Source organism: Poecilia formosa, unplaced genomic scaffold (genome assembly GCF_000485575.1).
Source record: "Poecilia formosa unplaced genomic scaffold, Poecilia_formosa-5.1.2 Scaffold294, whole genome shotgun sequence".
In the NCBI taxonomy this organism is placed as follows: domain Eukaryota; kingdom Metazoa; phylum Chordata; class Actinopteri; order Cyprinodontiformes; family Poeciliidae; genus Poecilia; species Poecilia formosa.
The window spans coordinates 145,008-154,930 of record NW_006800233.1 but is presented as its reverse complement, the minus strand read 5'-3'; the positions used below and the strand labels follow the sequence as shown (position 1 = coordinate 154,930).

At 41.0% G+C, this 9,923-nt stretch overlaps 1 long non-coding RNA gene across 1 annotated transcript in view; it reads left to right on the top strand.

Moving 5' to 3' along the window:
• The first annotated feature begins 5,443 nt into the window (after nucleotides 1-5,443).
• Nucleotides 5,444-9,923, top strand: part of LOC107838674 (uncharacterized) — a 14,652-nt gene continuing 10,172 nt past the window's right edge. The window contains exon 1 of the long non-coding RNA XR_001664758.1: nucleotides 5,444-5,454. This is a non-coding gene — a long non-coding RNA (uncharacterized LOC107838674). The remainder of the gene's footprint in view (nucleotides 5,455-9,923) is intronic.

The following is a 9,923-nucleotide window of genomic DNA, read 5'->3' as shown; positions in this document are numbered from 1 at the left end:
TAGCTTCCACTAAATACTGTGGAAGTATTTAGCAATTTAAGAGCTTCTGCTAAGTAGCACTTAGCATTAGCAGAGCTTATGTTTATTATTAGTGCTTGAAGATTAGAGGAACTAACTTTTTAGTTAGCAGTGCCCACTGCTGTACCACTAACCAGCCAGTGGCGCAAAAAGTGGGTATGCAGCGCATGCAACGCATAGGGGCGCTGCACCAGAGGGGGCGTCAAAACCCGGTCTGGAGGGGGCGGCGCCCCGATGATGCCTTCGCATACACTTCACCGCGCCCTTACGCTCCTTCACCTTGCGCACATGTAAATGTAAATGTAGCGAGTTTTACTTTTCACATGTCTTCGTCTCGGGAGGGGGGAGACATACGTATGTTTTCTACGCTCCTTCACCCTTACGTACCTTCCTTTGGGGGGGTTGAGGGGGGTGCCGATTTATGTTTTCGCATCCACCTGAATAATATGTAGTTGCGCCCCTGTACCAGCCCATGTGTGGTTTTAGACAGCCTTCTGGCCCAAAAGCAAGATACTCTGAGAAGACAAAGATAAAATATTCAAAGGGTTTATTTTAGCAAAGAATGTGCAAATGGGATTGATCTTGATCCAAGTGGGCTCTTGGACTCGAGAACCAACTCTGTGTGTGTGTGTGTGTGGGGGTGTGCGTGTGTGTGCGCGTGTGTGCGTGTGTGTGCGTGTGTGTGTGTGCACATGATTGTTTGTCATGTCTTCCTGTGTTGCCCTTTGATGAACTGGTGACCTGTCCAGAGTGTTCCCCACCTCTGGAGAGAGACACTTCAGCTTCCCCACAACCCTGCAGGAATAAAGGGGAACAGACAATAAATGAATGATTTTGGCTTTGAGTCAAGTGATGTCTGCGAATGCACTGATAATATTTGGAGCACTAAGTGATTCTAAACTTACCCATTTGTGTCCCAGTGTAGCTGTGAACAGGCTATGATCACAAGCAAGCCAATTTAAACAGATTCAATCTAAATATCACAATTAAGGCAGGAGGAGTGTGTAAAAACACTTATCAATGATTAGCGGCGATAAGCAGTCTGAGCGTGGCGTAGCATGATTACTTCCCTATGCTGAGTTCCTATATAGCTGAGCGAGGATACAACAGCATCTGTAAAGAGCCCTGATTACGCCATACAGGGAGAGACTGCAGTCTAACGAGGATGATTCAAGACCCTCGTTTCCTCCCAAGGAGGGGTCCATAAGCAAGAGCATGTATGTAGTAGTGACTGAAGTCTTACATGGCTTCATATCATCAGACCTAAGCTCTGATATGGGCTAACAGTGAAGAGAAAATAGTAGAAAAAGAAGAAAGAGTAAAAAGTGATCTGAAGACAATGAGTAAAGGGAGAAAATGTTGGCAAAAAGACTCAGTGAGCCGTATCTCACCAATCCTGGGTCCCCTTCAGTTGTAGGTCCAAAAGATAATGGTCCGGTACAGTTAAGGTGGAGCCACTGGTGTTACAACACAGTCTATTGAGGGGCATGGAACAATAAACACAAGACATGGTACTCTGTTAGACGTTTAGGTTTCACACCGCCTGCCCAGTTAGAGTCCAACTGCCGGTGGAAAAGCTTTCCTGAGTACACCGGACCATAAGAAAACATATTGAACTGTGCAGTACAAGGCATAAATGTCTAAAGTGTAAACTTCCATTAAATTGAAAGCAGACAAGGTTCTCAGCATGTGTGTCTGATGTTATAAGCCCGTGTTGTGTTAGCCACGTAGGTGGGCAGTAAATGGAGGAGTGTTCTATTCCTTTCTTGCTAGGAATATCCTTTTTATGACATTTCTAAATACATCTCAGTATCTAGTTGGTAGAAAAGTTGCCTTGCAGAGAGAAGATCCTGAGTTTGAATCCTGGCTCGGGAACTTATTACATAGAGTTTGGATGCTCTCCCAGATCATGTGCGAATTTTCTCTGGCTACTCCAGGTTTCTCCCACAATCCAAAACATAACTGTTGATTGGTCTTTCCAAATAGTACTGTCCTATGTCCCTCCATGTGTCTCTGTAATGGACAGGTGACCGGTCCAGGGTGTACCCCGCCTCTCACCCAATGACCGCTGGACATAGGCACCAACACCCTCGAGAGCCTACAAGGATAAGCAGATGTAGACCTAGGTTGGATAGATTTTAAATGGTCTTTTCTTTAGTTTTTCTTGTGCATCTAACATACAAGTTGAATTTTTCTGATATTGACTATCCAGACATTAAAATAGTTTCTTGCACAGCCATCATTTTTGCTCCATTTTGTCAGCCTACAGCCGTTCCTCGCTTCATTTGCATCCGCTGTGCTATGGAACGGCTACATTACAAAGTGTCCGTGCGACTGAATATATCTGCTCAGATGGTTTTCATGCAGACCTCCAGTTTGTTTTCCTCCCATTTACACACAGATTGGGAGGCTTTCGCTGGCTCTGAAAACAATTCCATCGCCCACGGAGCGCACTGATGGGGAAGGAGCCTGTGGAAGGGGAGAGTTTGTTGATGACAAGAAGAAGCAAGGGGGATGTCTCTCAGTCCGTCTTTGCCACACACATCACAACTGAACTCCATTTACAGTGCATCAAAGCATCTCTCCATCTCATTTCTCCCTAATAACCTTCCATCTTTCAGGGCTTTTCATTTAGCCTCAAGTACTCCAAATGATTCTGCAGAAATTAAGCGTGCTGCTGAAGGAGAAGCAGCACAAAGGAGGGAAGATGAGATTACCAGCGCAAACTTTTTTACAATTTCCATTTTCCTCCGCGTGCCTCTCTGCTGAACTCTATTCGGATTCCATCACGGAATCTCGCTGTTTAACTTCCTTCCTAATTAGCCACCTTTCATTCAGAGGGAGCGTGCTGTCTGCTGCCCGGTCCTGCTGCTGCAGCCTGTTGACATGGCACGGCTCAGCGTGAAAGTGTGTGTGAGTAGCTGTGGGTGGTCAGTCACTTGTGTTTCCAGGAGACTAAATCAATAGGCAGTTAGCCGATAAGGCTGGGTGTATGAGTTCATTGCTTGCTCCAGAAAAGGGAAAGAAAAACGCTCATGGCAAGGCTCATGTTTATTTGTGGGCTTTTACACAATCCAGCAATAGCATAAGTGCACACACACACACACACACACACACACACACACACACACACACACATGCGCACACAGATGCAGGTTGGGTACAGTTTGGTGATTCTGAACTGTGACAAAGATCCCCAAGAGGCTTTGACTGGTCACACTGTTTATCATTTGCATTAATGAGGGCACGTTCATGACTGCATGTGTGCGTGTGTGTCTGGCTGTTCGGCTAAATGAGTGCACCTGCGTGCGCTTCTGTTCCCGTACATGTGTCTGACTGCAGTGAACAGCGAGGATCTTTGTATTGGCGCCCGTCTGTTCTCTTTGTGCGTGTGTTTGTGTGTGTGTGTGTGAGCTGCTCAAGTGTGTGACATTTAATGCTTTTGACAAGTAGCCGGTACAGGCTGAACCTGTGGGAATATCACAAGTCAATATTTCAATACAACACCCACAATGCCCTGCAGCGAGAGGCAGGAAGTGCACACAGGAGGGTTAATAAGCCTGGGATTTTGTCAGAGCGTTGCGTGATGCGGTAGATAACAAGGTGTGTGTCTGCGCGCCGTGTTGTGTCTGGTTTTCTGCATGCATGCCCTTCATTTCTTAATTGTGCTGTAGCCTCGCCGCAGACTAACCGTGCAACTGTTTCCACATAAAACGGCGGGCCAAGCGAGGTGCTAGCAGTGATGTTTATGAGGCCTCTTTTCTCTCAGGGTGTCTGCAAGTTTCAACGTCTGTACTTTCTCTCTCTTGTGAGAACAAAATGACATAACTCTGTTCTTGCATCCGAAGTCTGGGAGTTCTTGCAGTTTTCATTGACATATCTTCTGGGCAGAGCTTTATCCTCACGTGGTGTCTGACAAGTAGTGGTGTGTGTGTGTGTGTTTACTGATCTGATATTTGGATGCCTTGGGATGTGAGAAACTCCTAGGAGTGCTGCACTTGAGAAACTTTGTTTCATTTCTTGTGGAATATGGAATGTCCTGACCAGAACAAACTTTGTTCTTGTTCTTTTCACTTTTCTGTTTTAGCAGGAAATGTCTTAGACCATCAGTCCTCAATAGATACCATCCTCCAACCTTTAGACATATCCCTTCTTCAACACACCTGAATCAAATGATTGTCTCCTTATCAATCAATCAATCAATCAATCAATCAATCAATCAATCAATCAATCAATCAATCAATCAATCAATCAATCAATCAAAGTGCTTTACACCATAAAACACAAAAAATACCAGTTCTCTATAGAGTTGAATGACCTGCTGATGAGATAATATGATAGTTTAATTCAGGGTAATTGAGAAGAAATATCTGCAAAAGTTGCATAATTGTACCTCTTGAGGAATGAACTTAGTCCAGTGGTTGAATAGCAGACTTGCATCATGGATATTCAGCTGACAAATCTGAAGCAACTGCCTGACAGTATCATATCAATTTGAACTTGAATCTCTGATCTTGTTGAATCTATGCCATTAAGAACTGAAGCAGTTTTCAGTTAAAAGAGTGATCCAACCGAGTACTAGCAAGGTATACCTTTATATATTCATAAAAGACCCCTACTCTAGTGCTCCGACCCCACAACGGGGTCTGAACCTGAACTTTGGGAGCTGCTGATATAAAATTCTCATGAAAATTATTTTTCATCTGGGATTTCATGTTACTTAGTCTTATCTGAAAGTATATTTTCCTCCTTTTACATAGAGTGAAAAAGTTGGACATATCCCTTCTCCAACATGTTAATGTAAGCTCCAGCATGTTCTAACGGTTTTGAGAGTAGAAGTGGAACTGACAAGCCACATGAAGTGTGGTATTAGGTTTGGACCCATGAACCATGTAAATATGCAATTGGAACTCAAATGCTAACTCCCTCCTTACAATCCACTGGAGGCACTTTCACTGGTAAGATGCGCTTTGAACTTAGCCCGGCATTTTGAGGCACAAACATGCAGTAAGCAACATTTGAAGGTCTAAAGCAGCTTGTGTCATCATCTGCTTGTTTAATTTTCCACCTTCAGACACACACACACAACCCCACACACGCAAACACACACACACACACAGATTATGGAACAACATTAATCACACAGGTTTGCAGGCTTCTCCCTAGGGCTACTCTCCTGAACTGAACCCCAGATGGCTACAACAACAAATCACTTTGTTTTTGCTCTGGACTTTCTAGATAATGCAGCATGCAGCAGAAGGTGAGTGGTAAGGTTAGCCAGAGGGGAAAACCAGCCGGCGCAAGGCTCTCACAATTACAGCAAAGACGTATGTGCATGTCCGTAACCGAGCAGCGCATTTCATCCCCCAGCTTCAGGCGTCGCGTCACAGGCTCATGCACTATTGGATGCTGTGGACTACAGCTGTGGAAGGCTGTGTAATGTGATGCAATTGAAGAAGACAGGAAGGTCAGTTAGAAGGGGCTGTTAAAGGAGGAAAAAGAGAATGTTTGTACTTGTAGAGGTCATTTCTGGGACCTTGGCCAGACACAGTGAGAGATGTTTCTGATGGGCGGCGGTGTGTCAGCCTCACGGCGTTCCTTTACGTATTCAGTGACCAAGCACCAGTTATAGCGTAGCTTAATCTTGTCACATGCCCCGCAGCTGGAGCATCTGCCACTGACATCAGTTAATTATCTCAAACCAAAGACTCGTTTCTGAGCTGTTGCTCTTATATAAGGCCACTGCTCTTTAAATTTAAACTGTCCACAGAGACACTCATTCAGGGTCAGTTCATACGGAAGCAGTCATGGTCGATACATGAAAAAGAATCATGACGGCGTAGCCAAAAGAAATGCTTTTTGAGACATGTTAATTTTTTAAAAAATATAATCTTTCCATACTATAAGCCAAAACATTCTGAAGTAGATAAAAAAAAGGGCAACTGAAAATGGTTTTTCATGAGGTGAAAGAAAATCATAAAATGTGCTTGTTGTAATGTACAACAAAAAAAAAATTGTATAAACACAATACTGAAAAAACTACTCGGGTGTTTTGGCATTTGGAGAGGAAGACATCAACAGGCAACGGGAGGAAACAACGAGGAGCTGATCTCAAGTGAGGATGGACTCATGTCATACAGGTATGTGATGTACATAATTACCAGAATAGAAATTTCTATTAATGCTCTAAATCTGTTTGATTTCTTACACATTTCCACTCGATTCTCATCACCCTTCAGTGCTTCATGTGGGATTCCTCCTGTTAAGCTTGATTTCCACTGTAGAACTTAAACCGAGCCAATAAGGTAACAGAAAAAAGTCATGTTTCTGTACATGACTCCCTGATCTAGTCTCCCAGTAGTTGTAGTTTGGCAGTAGGAAAGGAAGTGAGCAAAGCCATCTAGTCCATATTTGTCACACTTCCAGATATTGAGAAAGTAAAGTTGCAGCAAAATAAATATTTGACATTTCACTATTGGCAAAGATGTCTTTTGGCTCCTTACAATGGGGGTTTGTTGTTTACAGCACACAGAATTTATGGTTAGCTTCATAGCATAGCTTACTTCACGGTTTAGCTGACGCATTACACACATCACGGCCAAACACCAGCGCAAAATCAGATCCATTCATTTAAATCTTCAACAGATTTCATGCCTCAGGGAAGCAATTGTTTTTCAATAGCCGCGGGTCCAGACCCTTGTACGAAGCAAAGCAAAGAACAATGAGCATTTTTTTAAAATTTTGTATAAAAAATAGTAATCGGTTTTCACCATTAAATATTTTCAACTCTGTCAGACAATTATGAACTTTGAAAAAAGATGATTTGACAATATTTTCTTTTGACCCTAAATCACAAACTTTTGGCGAAAATACCCAGGAAGATTCAACAAATGACATTTATTATTCTACTATTTCAGTTCTTTGAATACATTTCAGGTAATTGACTTCTAACGCACTTAGAATAGAATAGAATAGAATTCAACTTTATTGTCATTGCACCGTCACAAGTACAAGCAACGAAATGTAGTTTGCATCTATCCAAAAGTGCTATACAGGGTATAAATATTTACAGGTGTACAAAGGTGGTTATGAAAATAAAATGTTCAGTATAAATATAATATAATATTGATAAAGATATGGGAGCTACTTTTAAAGGTTATTTTTTTGTTACTTTGGAGCATTTATATTTAATTTGATTTAGAGTAGGGGTGGAAATGTAATCAGTTAATTTCAATTACTGAAAGACAACAAATTTAACAAGTTAAACAAATAACCGTTTGCATTATACAGAATGCATGATTTCCTGGTTTCATGATTATACTGAAACATATGTCTCAGTTTAATTGTTTTAACTGTTGGCCGACTTACGGCTAACAGTTAAAACACCAAAAAGCTTAAACTAAAAACTCTACCAAATAAATGCAAAGCAAATGAGGAACATTCTGTGTAACTATGTAACATCAGTCAGACAAACCTGCCGCTGCAGTGGTGCTCCATTCGAGCAGGGACTCACCCACTGCTCTGTCCTGGCCCATAAGTACCTGATTAGCCCTGCCACTTCTGTCCCATGTGAGGGACTCTTCTCACTAGCAGGGCACATTGTAAATAATAGCAGAGCTGCCTTGAGCTCTGAAAATGTGAATAGGCTAGTCTGTCTCAGCAACTGGCTGGAAGAGAGGGAGAAGAAATAACCTTGGAGGGACGATGAGTCCTGTGAGTTTGCTAGGTTTTATCTAGAATGCTCAAACAGTTTTAGCTCAATGTACAAAATAACTACTGCTAGCTAGCATAGCGTGGAGTTACAAGAAGAAACCTGTCATGTGTCAGTTTATGTATCTGGTTCATTTCTCAAAGGAAAAGTTAATCCAAAGGCTTTGGATGAACGGATATTTTTGTGCAGAATTAGCGGTACGTGGATTTCATTGATACATAAAGGTAAGACAGCAATAAGATGTTTGTTTTTTTTTTATGAAATGTGCGTTTTGTGGGCAGTTTGTATGTCTAAATAATTCAGTTAAGAAGAAGCGGTAGCTAATCTACCACAGCAATTATTTATTAATTAAACATTAAGCCTAAAACGTACTACAGCAACAGACTAAATGTTCTGTTCTGTGTGCAAAATAAATTCTTGAATATTTTTTGGTGTTAAATCCTAAAAGATGAAGTGGCATTGTTGTCAGTTGCTATGGCAACGAGTCTGCGTAGCTTGACAAATACAGATCACTTTGCTGTGGATCATAGCACGAAATCAATACCTACATTTCTAAGTTTCACTGAGTTAACGTGGCTATGGATGACATGTAAAAGGTTAGTCTTTTTGCCCTCCAGCGTTGTATGCCTGCCCGAAATTTCCGTACATCCAATAACATGCATTGTGCCTAAGTCATAAGTCAGTGCCTCACCAGCAATGAACCTCACCGCACGTCACAGTGGTGCCTGTGGGGCAGTCACCCCCAAACTGGAGCAGTGACTAAAATAGATCCCAGGAACAACATCAGACATCTCAGTCCAGAAATGTGCAGTTCTAGGCACAGCCAAGATACTGCGCAGAACCCTCAAGCTCCCAGGCGTCTGGTAGAGGACCCGAGCTCAGAGGATGAAAGAGAGACCACCCGCGGAGGGTGAGAAGGGATTTTTTTTTTAGATAGATAGATAGTTTTTGTTTTTCATTGTAACTTGTGACAGCACCTTTTTTGTAGACAGAAAATGAATGACAAGAGAGAAAAGGGATTAAAAAATATACACTTTCATTTACCCTTAAGGGCTTAGAGAAAAAAAAATCTTGCTGTGTATTGGATGAAAAGGAAAGAGAAAAATCAAAAATCAAAAAATTATTTTTTCAATTTTTTTTTCTCTCCTTTGGTGTTTTTTGTAGAAATGAAAGAAAAAAAATATTCTTTATAATGATTAAGATTTAATGGAAAAACACAATTGGTTACATTTTGTACATCAATTTTTTTTTATGTTTCCCCTTCCAGAAAAATACATGTTCCATGGGGACTAAGCAAAATTTGTTTTTGGGGCCCTCTATATCCGCTATTAACGTGGATTAATAGCAAATCAACAGATGAATAGATCATTCACACAGCTGCTATAAAATCACTGCACCTCTGAATAATGTTGTTTATGTTATATCTTGTATGCATATTGAATTAACTAAGCAATAAATTGGTTGTATTACCAGGAGCTGAAGCAGCTGCAGCCATATAGGGCGTCACGATGGTAACATATGCATAATATCAACTAGTGGTAAAAGTAAAAAAAAAATGGCATGCTCTGGACTTAAGATGGAGTACATGCACAGATATTCATGACATGCTTTGATTAAACTAATTTATGTTCAGTGTAATTCCAGGGCGGAAAAATTAACTTTATACCAGGTGAGTCTCTCTCACCTGAGAATGTGAACCTCTTCCGGGCTGATTCTGTGCCTTCAAATAATTTAAACAGTGTTCCTGAAGAAGATTCATAACTTATAAGGGTAACACTTTATTTGAAGGTGTGTGTATAAGACTGGCATGACACTGTTATAAACATGACATAACACCTGTCATGAACAGAAAGAAGTCTTTATGAATGTTTATGACTGTTGTCATGATGTGTCTGTCATTCGGTAAATAATGACACTTTTAATGCAAAGTTGCTTTAAAAGTTGCATTAAAAGTCCATTAAAAATGCCAACTTTGCATTAAATTATCATAATTTACAAAATCATGCAAAGTTGGCATTTTTAATGAATTTTTAATGCAACTTTTAGAGCAACTTTTCATTAAAAGTGTCATTATTTACCAAATGACACTTCATGACAACTGCCATAAACATTCATAAAGACTCCTTCATGTTTATGACAGTGTCATGTCAGTCTTATGCACACCCCTTCAAATAAAGTGTTACTTATAAGGGTA